Here is an 8,889-nt window from a genome sequence, read left to right as displayed (position 1 = left end):
GCACTGATGATGTTACCTAGTTTGGTGATGAAATGCCTGTAAGAAAACCACCAAGCTCAGAAAGCAGCAAGGATCCCACTATCCCCCACCTCCTCTTTCTCCCTCTCTTTCTCCTGTTTGTCCTTTCTCTTTCTCCCCCCCCCCAACCCCACTCCCTTCTAGCACTGATGATGTTACCAAACTAGGAGTGCTGGAGAGGAGCTCTCACAGGGCGAAGAGCTTCCTGCTACAGGCACAATCTATCTGCAGCCATGAATGACTGCAAGCAGCAGCTTCAGGCACCTGCTCGCAGCTGACAGTTGCGTTTGGGAGCGGAGGTGGCGGCAGTGGAAGTGGGCACAGACGGGATGTCCCCACCTGCTGAGTAGAAGGAGGCAGTGGGGATGTGTTGCTAGGCGGCCAGCAGGCGGAGGTGGGTGCGGCGCTGCCGCACTTGCCCTTGGGGCTTTTCTTATGGACATGTTGGCTGGCGCTGCTTCAGAGTGCAGCCCATTCCCCCTCCCAAGAAGACCATTTTCTTTTTAAAAACGTCTCTGCAGATGATCTTGAAAACCTGCGAGATTGCTTTGGGAGGGGGAAGACAGGCAGCATTCCCTCCACCCCATCCCTGGTTGCCTGCAGCCTCGGAGCCTTCCGCAACTTGCACAGTAAAGGCAATTAAGAAATTCTCTTGCTCGTGAGATTTTCTTTACTGTGCAAAGGCTTGCTTTAAGGCTGCAGGCTCTGAGGCTGCAGGCATCCAGGGAGGGGGACAGGGGGAAATGCTGCCCATCTGTCCCCTTCCAAAGCAACCTTGCAGGTTTTCAAGATCACCCGGAGAGGCATTTTTTAAAAATAAAATCCTGAAAAGCCACAAGATTTGGAAAGATGGGCAGCTGGTCTTTTTGGGGGGGGGGAGAATCCCCAGAACCAGGACCGCAACCCGCAGGCTCCTCTGAGTGCAGCCCAGTCCCCCTCCCAAGAAGACCATTTTCTTTTTAAAAACGCCTCTGCAGACGATCTTGAAAACCTGCGAGGTTGCTTTGGGAGGGGGAAGACAGGCAGCATTCCCCCACCCCATCCCTGCAGGCTCCGAGGCTGCAGGCACCCAGGGAGGGGGGCAGGGGAAAATGTTGCCCATCTGTCCCCTTCCAAAGCAACCTTGAAGGTTTTCAAGATCATCCGGAGAGACGTTTTTTAAAAAGAAAATCCTGAAAAGTCATAAGATCTGGAGAGACGGGCAGCCCGTCTTTTTTTGGGGGGGGGGAAATCCCCAGAACCAGGAGTGCAACCCACATGGCTTGTTCAAAGAGCAAAAGAAAGGGACAGAAGAGGAGTTCGGCTGTTTGAAAAGCCCGGCTTGGAACTCCTCTCCTGTTCCTTCTTTTGCTGTTTCTACATGGCGAGCGGGTCGTGCTGCCTTGTCGGCAAGGGTGCTTTGCAGCGACAGGAGCCAGGAGCGGTACCGGTATTCCCGGAAGATAATTAGTTCCGGGTTCACCGACCATCCGGTTCCCGCAAACTGGGGTGATCCAGGAGGAACCCACCCCTGCTTTAGGTCCAAAAGGACCGTCCAGTGGCAGAAATATCGACTGCGATCTTGGAGGTCCAAGATCACATGTAGTGTTGTCGTGACGTCATCTCCTTCTTCCTATATTCTGATGCTTGACAACTGACTCAAATTTATGACAATTGCAGTGTCCCAGGGTCATGTGATCACCTTTTTGTGACCTTATAACAAGCAAAGTCAATGGGGAACCCAGATTCACTTAACAGCTATGTTACTAATTTAGCAACTAGTGATTCACTTAACAAGTGTTGCAAGAAAAGTCATAAAATGGCGCAAAACCCACTTAACACATTTCTCACCAGCAGCATAAATTTTGGCTCAATTGTGTAATTAAGTTGAGGACTAGCTGCATACCTATAAATACCAGATATAGGTACAATCAGTAAGGTATCTACATCTTTCCTTTGCACTCCATACTCACATAACAAAGTTCTAGATTAAATCTAATCTAGTGGAACTTTCTTTTAATTTTAATTTATTACCAGCCATGAAATGGAAACTAATAAAATGGAGGGGCAGGCTTTGCTTGGGCTTTGGCCTTCCTCTGCTCTTCTTTGACTTATCCAAGATTTCTACAAGTATCCAAGGTTTCTGTATGATTCTTCTGGTTTTTTAAAAGTCAACCTAGATTAAAAGTGTTGACTTTTCAGGACTTGGTGTCATGTATGAAGGAGCAGGTTTGGTATCATGGCACAGAGAAAGTAAATGTTAAGTCTTGCTCATCTCCAGTTCAGTGCCTTCCCTCCTCTCTGAAAAACTGTTCTTGAGAACTTTTAGATGTTTGACAAGAGCAGCAAAAGGTAAAGTATGCATTACATGTGCTTCTTCCCCACGTCACTTATGCTGGGTGGAGAGATTCATATATCCCCAGTGAGGAATGAGAAATGCCTCTTTTTCCCTGACCTTCTCCCTCCATGCTAATCCCGGGCAATTTTTAGGATGTCTGTTGGGACCCAGCTGTGCAATTGCTTCTTTTGCTAGTTGCTCCTCCAAGAAGAAATGTCTATGCTACAATGAATGATGAATCAAGGGTAAAATCTACCCTAGCAATAGGATGCTGCTTTCCTAAAGGTCATTTGTGCCCAGCCCTGATTGGAACGATGTCCATGGAATATCATGTCTTTCAAGAAAATGAAAAGTTTAAAGGTTTTCCCAGTCCAGTCATGACCGATTCAAGGTAACAGTTGGAAGGGGGTCATCTAGTCCAACCCCCCCTGCTCATGCAGGAGACCTGTACTAGGGATTTGAACCGCCAAACTGCTGACCTTTTTGATTGACAAGGTCAGTGTCTTAGCTACTGAGCACCTAGTGGAGCTCATCTGTGATTCTCACCTAAGGGAGCCTACATTATGTGAGAGATAATACTGTCATCATGTGGCCAATATGAAAATACAGAATACTGCAACCTTCCCACCAAAGTGGTACCCATTTATCTAGTTGCATTTGCATGTTTTTGAACTGCTGGGTTGGTGGGAGTGAGTAACTGGAGTTAACCTTGTCACATGACACTCAGGTCTTGGACCCAAGCTGTTGATTTTCCAGCTGACAAGCTAAGTGTTTTAAGCCTGAACCATTGTGCCCCTCCAATAAAAAACAATGTGAGCTCAATTTAAGTACCAGGATTACAAAGCAAATTAGGACTGGGGGTGTTAAAGCATCCTGCTCATGCAGGACACCTGTACTAGGGATTGGAAACCAGAAGAAGGTGAGTTCTAGTCCCATTTTAGGCATGAAAGCCAGCTGGGTGATTTTGGGCCAATCACATTACAATACAATAGCAGAGTTGGAAGGGACCTTGGAAGTCTTCTAGTCCAACCCCCTGCCTAGGCAGGAAACCCTATACCGTTTCAGACAAATGGCTATCCAACATCTCACATTCTTTGAGCCCAACACACCTGACAAGGTTGTCATTGTGGGGAAAATAGGAGGAGGAAAGAATATTAGGTATGTTTGCTGCCTTGAGATATTTATACAAATAATAAAGGCAGGATAAAAAAATCTTATTTTAGCTTGCTTATGTTGAAAAAATATATTTAAGGTCCAGGTTTGTTATCCAGGTTTTCACATTATATATACCAATAGACATGTAAAGAAACAATGCCAACCATATCATTCTATAATACGCTCCAAACCACAAACCACTAACAGCAACCACTGATTTCTCTAGGGACCTCGCTGGGTCCATGCTGCTAATGGTATAGAAACAGAGTGGGTGGGATCGAGATCCAGTATGGAAATAAGGGGAAATTAGGCTCTTGGGAAGATTACGTCTTATCTAAGCAAAGCATAAAATCCCCATGCAAGTTTATTTTGCTGCTTCTGCAATAAAAAGCCATTTCAATCAAATTGGGATGGTAAATGTCACTTTAAATTAAATAACCTAGTTTACCAATGATGAAAATTATTCAGGACAAAACTCCTAACTGGGACAAGTTGCTCTTTAGAGCAGAGCAAAGCTTTGGTTGATAGGATAAAAAGCAGCTGCCTTCATAAAAACTAATAAAATACTCTGGGGATAATTAAAATTTTAATTAAAAATGTAAAATCCAAATAGCATTTTATGACAGCAAGGAAACTTGTTTTGACATCCAGAATTGCTGCCTAAGCTGGATATCCCTTACATTTTCTCCAGGCTATTGAGAAGTTGGCGTATTCTTCCATTCCATCCAAAAATGTCAGTTCTTAGTGAGTTTTAAAGGGTAATAGGGGCATTTGCTTTACAGCTACATTCAAATTATTAACCAAGTGTAACAGCGGGCTTGTTTGCGTGCCAATTTTTGCAGGTTGTTTCCCCTAAATATATAGAAGAGAAATAAATCACCTTGAAGGAATATAGTATGGTCAGCCTAATGCATATGCCGGGAGCAAAAGTAGACATGTATTCTATTTAAGCCAATGCTGGGTGCCTGGGATTGGCATGTTGCCATGACAGGAATTAAAGCTGCTGAATAGCCAAATAAGCTTGTGTTACATTTCCCTAACAGCTTGTCCGTATGTGACAAAGCTTGCCTCTCTCATAAGCACCCTTCGCCATTTTCAAGGGTTTTTTCCCCCTCTGAAGTCCCCACTCAAAGAAAGAAGAGGAGCAGGGCCCTCGCTTACTGAACTCTCTTCGACTCATCTGTCATCTGTGGCATTTTTGAAAGGTATGCCTAGATAGATGGGCTTCCACCAGGTTAAGAAGCCTAGTCTAAGTAAAGAATCTGCCACTGATTTCCTGCCTTGATGGACCCTTCAAAAGTATCTTCTTGGTATCCCAGTTAAAATAGAGAAAGAGACAGAAAAATAGCAGCAAAGTAGAAATTTGGGGAAATGTGACTCTTCCTATTCATACACTTATTCTTCAAAGCTGTTTCTCAAAGGCGACTTCCAGTGATACCAATCAAAGTAATCACTTAAAGTAGAGTTAAATATTTGACAAGTTCCTATGAGGGAAGAACCGAATGACTCAAATCTGCCATTGAGCATCTTTAAACAGTACAGGTGTCCAACCATGGCAGCTTTAAGACTTGTGGACTTCAACTCTCAGAATTCCCCAGCCAGCATGAAGAATTCTGGGAATTGACATCCACAAGCCTTAAAGTTGCCAGGGTAGGGCATCCCTGTTCTACAGTCTGTTTTACCAAACTCTGTCTGTATTCTTGGACTTTGCAATCCAAATATTCATCTGGCAAGTCCCATAAGGAGAGGGATTCACATTTCCCAAGCTGCTAGGGAGCAGCCCAGATTCTCGATGGATTTAATAGTTTCTGCTGTTCATGTAAGGTAGAGGCACACCTTCATTATCTGATGAAGGAAAAGTGGTTTTGACACATTGTGTGGTTTAAGGGGAGTGGACAAAGTCCAGGGATTTGTAGTAAAATGGCTTGAAGAATAAAAGGCATGCGCTTAACCTACCATTTGTTTACTAATACATTTTTTATTATTATTAACTGAATGGCTTACATAATTGAGCTATTACAATCACTGCACTATTTGGCCACAGCAATATGGTTATCAACAAATGGATTCCGGGTGGCATAAAACAACCATGTAAACAATTTTAAAAGCATTCAAAAGTACAAAAATGTAATATTATAAAAGGGAAGGAGGAAGTGACAGAGGGAGAGAGAGGGAGGGGAAGAGAGAATCAGATTATAAACAACAGAGAAATTTAATCAAATTAGCATTCCTTTGCAAGGTGCCTGGTGACACAGCCAAGCTTGGAGGGATTTCTGGAAGCTCAGGAGAGATGAGGCTAACCTCACTTGAGGATTGGTGATGTTCCACAGGGCAGGGGCCACAGCAGAAAAGGTTTGTTACTTGGGCCCTGTCATATGTAACTTCTTCATAGACGGAACCTGTGATTTACCTCAGTTACAAGACCTGATGGGAAGCGCACTTACAATCAGGAAGAGGAATCACACAAGTAACCCACCCATGCCATGGAGGTCTTTAAAGCTGAAAATAGCACCCTGAATTGGAGCTACAATAATCTCAGCTCACTCTGAAGTCCTCCGATCATCAGTCACCTAAGATGGATTGGTCTCATAGATCCTACCTCCCTGCAGTAGATAGTGGCACCCGAGAAGTCCATGGTCATCAGCGTAGGAGTTATCTCAATTCCAGATCACTTGCCGTTGTTCGGACAAAAAAAACAGATGAGGTGTGAGTCATTGTCCCATGTCAGGCTCTGGATAAACTGAGATAGGCCCTTGGCTGTCATTGTAGCCATGAACTCCTGAACTGTCTCTGACTTTAATATCACAGAAAGCAGATTGAAGTTCCCTCAGAACCATATAGCAATAGCACTTAGGCTTATACACTGCTTCATAGTGATTTTACATCCCTCTCTAAGCAGTTTACAGAACTGGCATATTGTCTGGAAACTCTACCACAGGCCCAGGCCCCCAGTCCAGCAGCTCAGGAAGGGAGATTGTTATGCAGCAGGGAAGCTGATATAACAGCAACAATCCCAACTGCTCCTTAGAGCTCAACTTAATGAACAGGGCCTGTGAAGCAGTGTCACTCAAAGTTTTAAGAGACTTCAGGATGACAATCGCCGAATGTCCAACCTTACCCTGGACTCATACCTGAAACCAATTTAATGTAAAACCATTTTACAGCAGAATAGCCACTTAAGATGAAATGTACCCCAGGGACTCAATTGATTGGAGGTGGAGGTTGGAGAACCACATATTGAATAACTGTGCAAAAAAAAGTCTACTTCAGTGCTTTTGAAGTTCTGTAACCATTTAAATACACAACAAAATGCAACCTAATCAATCACAGTGGGAACCTACATGGAATTTAGAAGGTGGTCTTAGATCTTTCAGGGATCACCCCATTTTGTGTCTAGAAAGGTCTTGGAACTCACTGCTGGTTTTCTGAAACAGCCATTTCCTCCCAAACTAGCATCTGGATTTTGACCCAGTTAATATTTCCAAAGCAATCCGAAAAAAAACATCACTAAATATGGGCAGATGTAGCCTAGTTCAATTGTAAACTGGGATTGGTGTTCTTACAGATACACTTGACCTATCCTGAAATAGATGCAGCTTCTGAAAAGGTTGCCACCTAAGCATTCTGGGCTCAAGAGAGATGCAGGTGCCCTTTTCTGGTATAAGCAAAATATTTTTAAAAGGGAGGTGTCACTCAATACCTATCATTTGAATTCCATTTATTTCCTTGAGCGTGAATATTTAGAATAAACTTCAGTTTACTAGCCTGAAAAATACATGCCTGAAAAAAATTGTAGTGCATTCAAAAGCATTCATATGCATTTGAACATACATAATTTGCCTTCTAAGGCACTGAAATACAATTTTTTCACATTTATGTTTGCAGTTAAAGCAAGGTTATCCGATTATTATGACACAACACTGCCCCCTTGTGGGAAAGAACTGAGTTATTAGGCGTTCCTAAACCTTCCTAAAATGCTACTTGGGCCTAAAAAGAATTAGCTAATGGAAACATTATATTTATTTATTAACAGCTTTCAATTCATTTAGTGATTTATTAAACAAATATCTTCTGAGCATTTATAAAAATGTTAGTTTTAACACAACTTTTTGATTATTCGTAATTTGAAGGTTTACTGAGGTCATTTTTTTTTAATCACTTTTTAAACACATTCTTCATTGTTACGCCTTATCAACGATCCTGCCAACGCAAATGTGCCCATTACAAGACTATCTTGGAAATGAATAACTCCATTTATAAAAGCTAATCAGTTCACCAATCCGAAACTTTGCAGAATCTGATTAAGTCAGAATAGAAACAAATAGTAACTGAAACCAAATTTTCTGGCTTAAGAGGTTTTTTGTTTTTTTTTAAATCAATAGAGTGTCAAATTCTCATTCCAACATTAAAAGACCCTTTAGAATATCTGAAGTTGTAATATGGAATTACAATTACATGTTAGTAACAGATTTCTATAACCAGACAAAACAAATATTCTAAATAGAACCGTCTTTATAGTGTCTACATTGATTGTACATCTTTGCAGTATCCACACATCAAAATGTGATATGATCATTGGAGAATTTAGCTGTGCTCCCAACATCAGGCAGTTTTCTTCTGGCACCACCTCAACGCTTGTGTCATGGCTGTAGATATCTAGATAGATCTACCGTAGACATATGCTCATCATCCTCCAGAATCTTGAACCCTAATTGTTGCAAACATCATATGCGTCGCAATACTGACTGACAATGCTAGAAATTTCAAGCTCATACAGCAAGATAGTATGAAGACAGGTAATACCTGGAGCTTTGTAAACAATCACGAAAGATCAAGCACCCAATATCAGGATAAGAAAACTCATCTGAACTGGAGTGCCTAGAGTCGTCACTGAGATTCATTCCTTAAACATTCAAGGAAAACAAGTTGTTTATTGCTATCTGGTAGCCATTGTTAACTTTCATAGGCAATTGTAATACTGTATTCACTGACTAATTCAGATAATAAAAGAGCTAGTTCTATGCACAACTGAATTAACTGGCCCTTAAATACGCATATTGAATTCTCTCTCTTTCTCTAAAGAGATATACTTGTCTATCTGCTGAGATACAATATGCTTATTAAGCAGAGGAAACATAAATACAAAAAAAGATACAAAGACGTGGTTTCTGATCTTCTTTACAGTAGTTATAAGTACAATTATAAATTTATTCCATATACTATGGTTACAACATGACCCTCTTCTTTCTATAATTTATCCTATCAAATCATGAAAAACATAAGTCATACATTCATTTTTTTTTTGCCTTACACAAAAGGTCATAATAGGTTTCCAATCAGCAATAAATATAGATAACTATCTTTTCTTTGCTCAAAGTAATTAATTTAGCCATCTCAGC

Source organism: Thamnophis elegans, chromosome 2 (assembly GCF_009769535.1).
Source record: "Thamnophis elegans isolate rThaEle1 chromosome 2, rThaEle1.pri, whole genome shotgun sequence".
NCBI classification, from domain to species: Eukaryota; Metazoa; Chordata; class Lepidosauria; order Squamata; family Colubridae; genus Thamnophis; species Thamnophis elegans.
The sequence above is the reverse complement of the archived record's forward strand: the minus strand, read 5'-3'. Positions refer to the sequence as shown.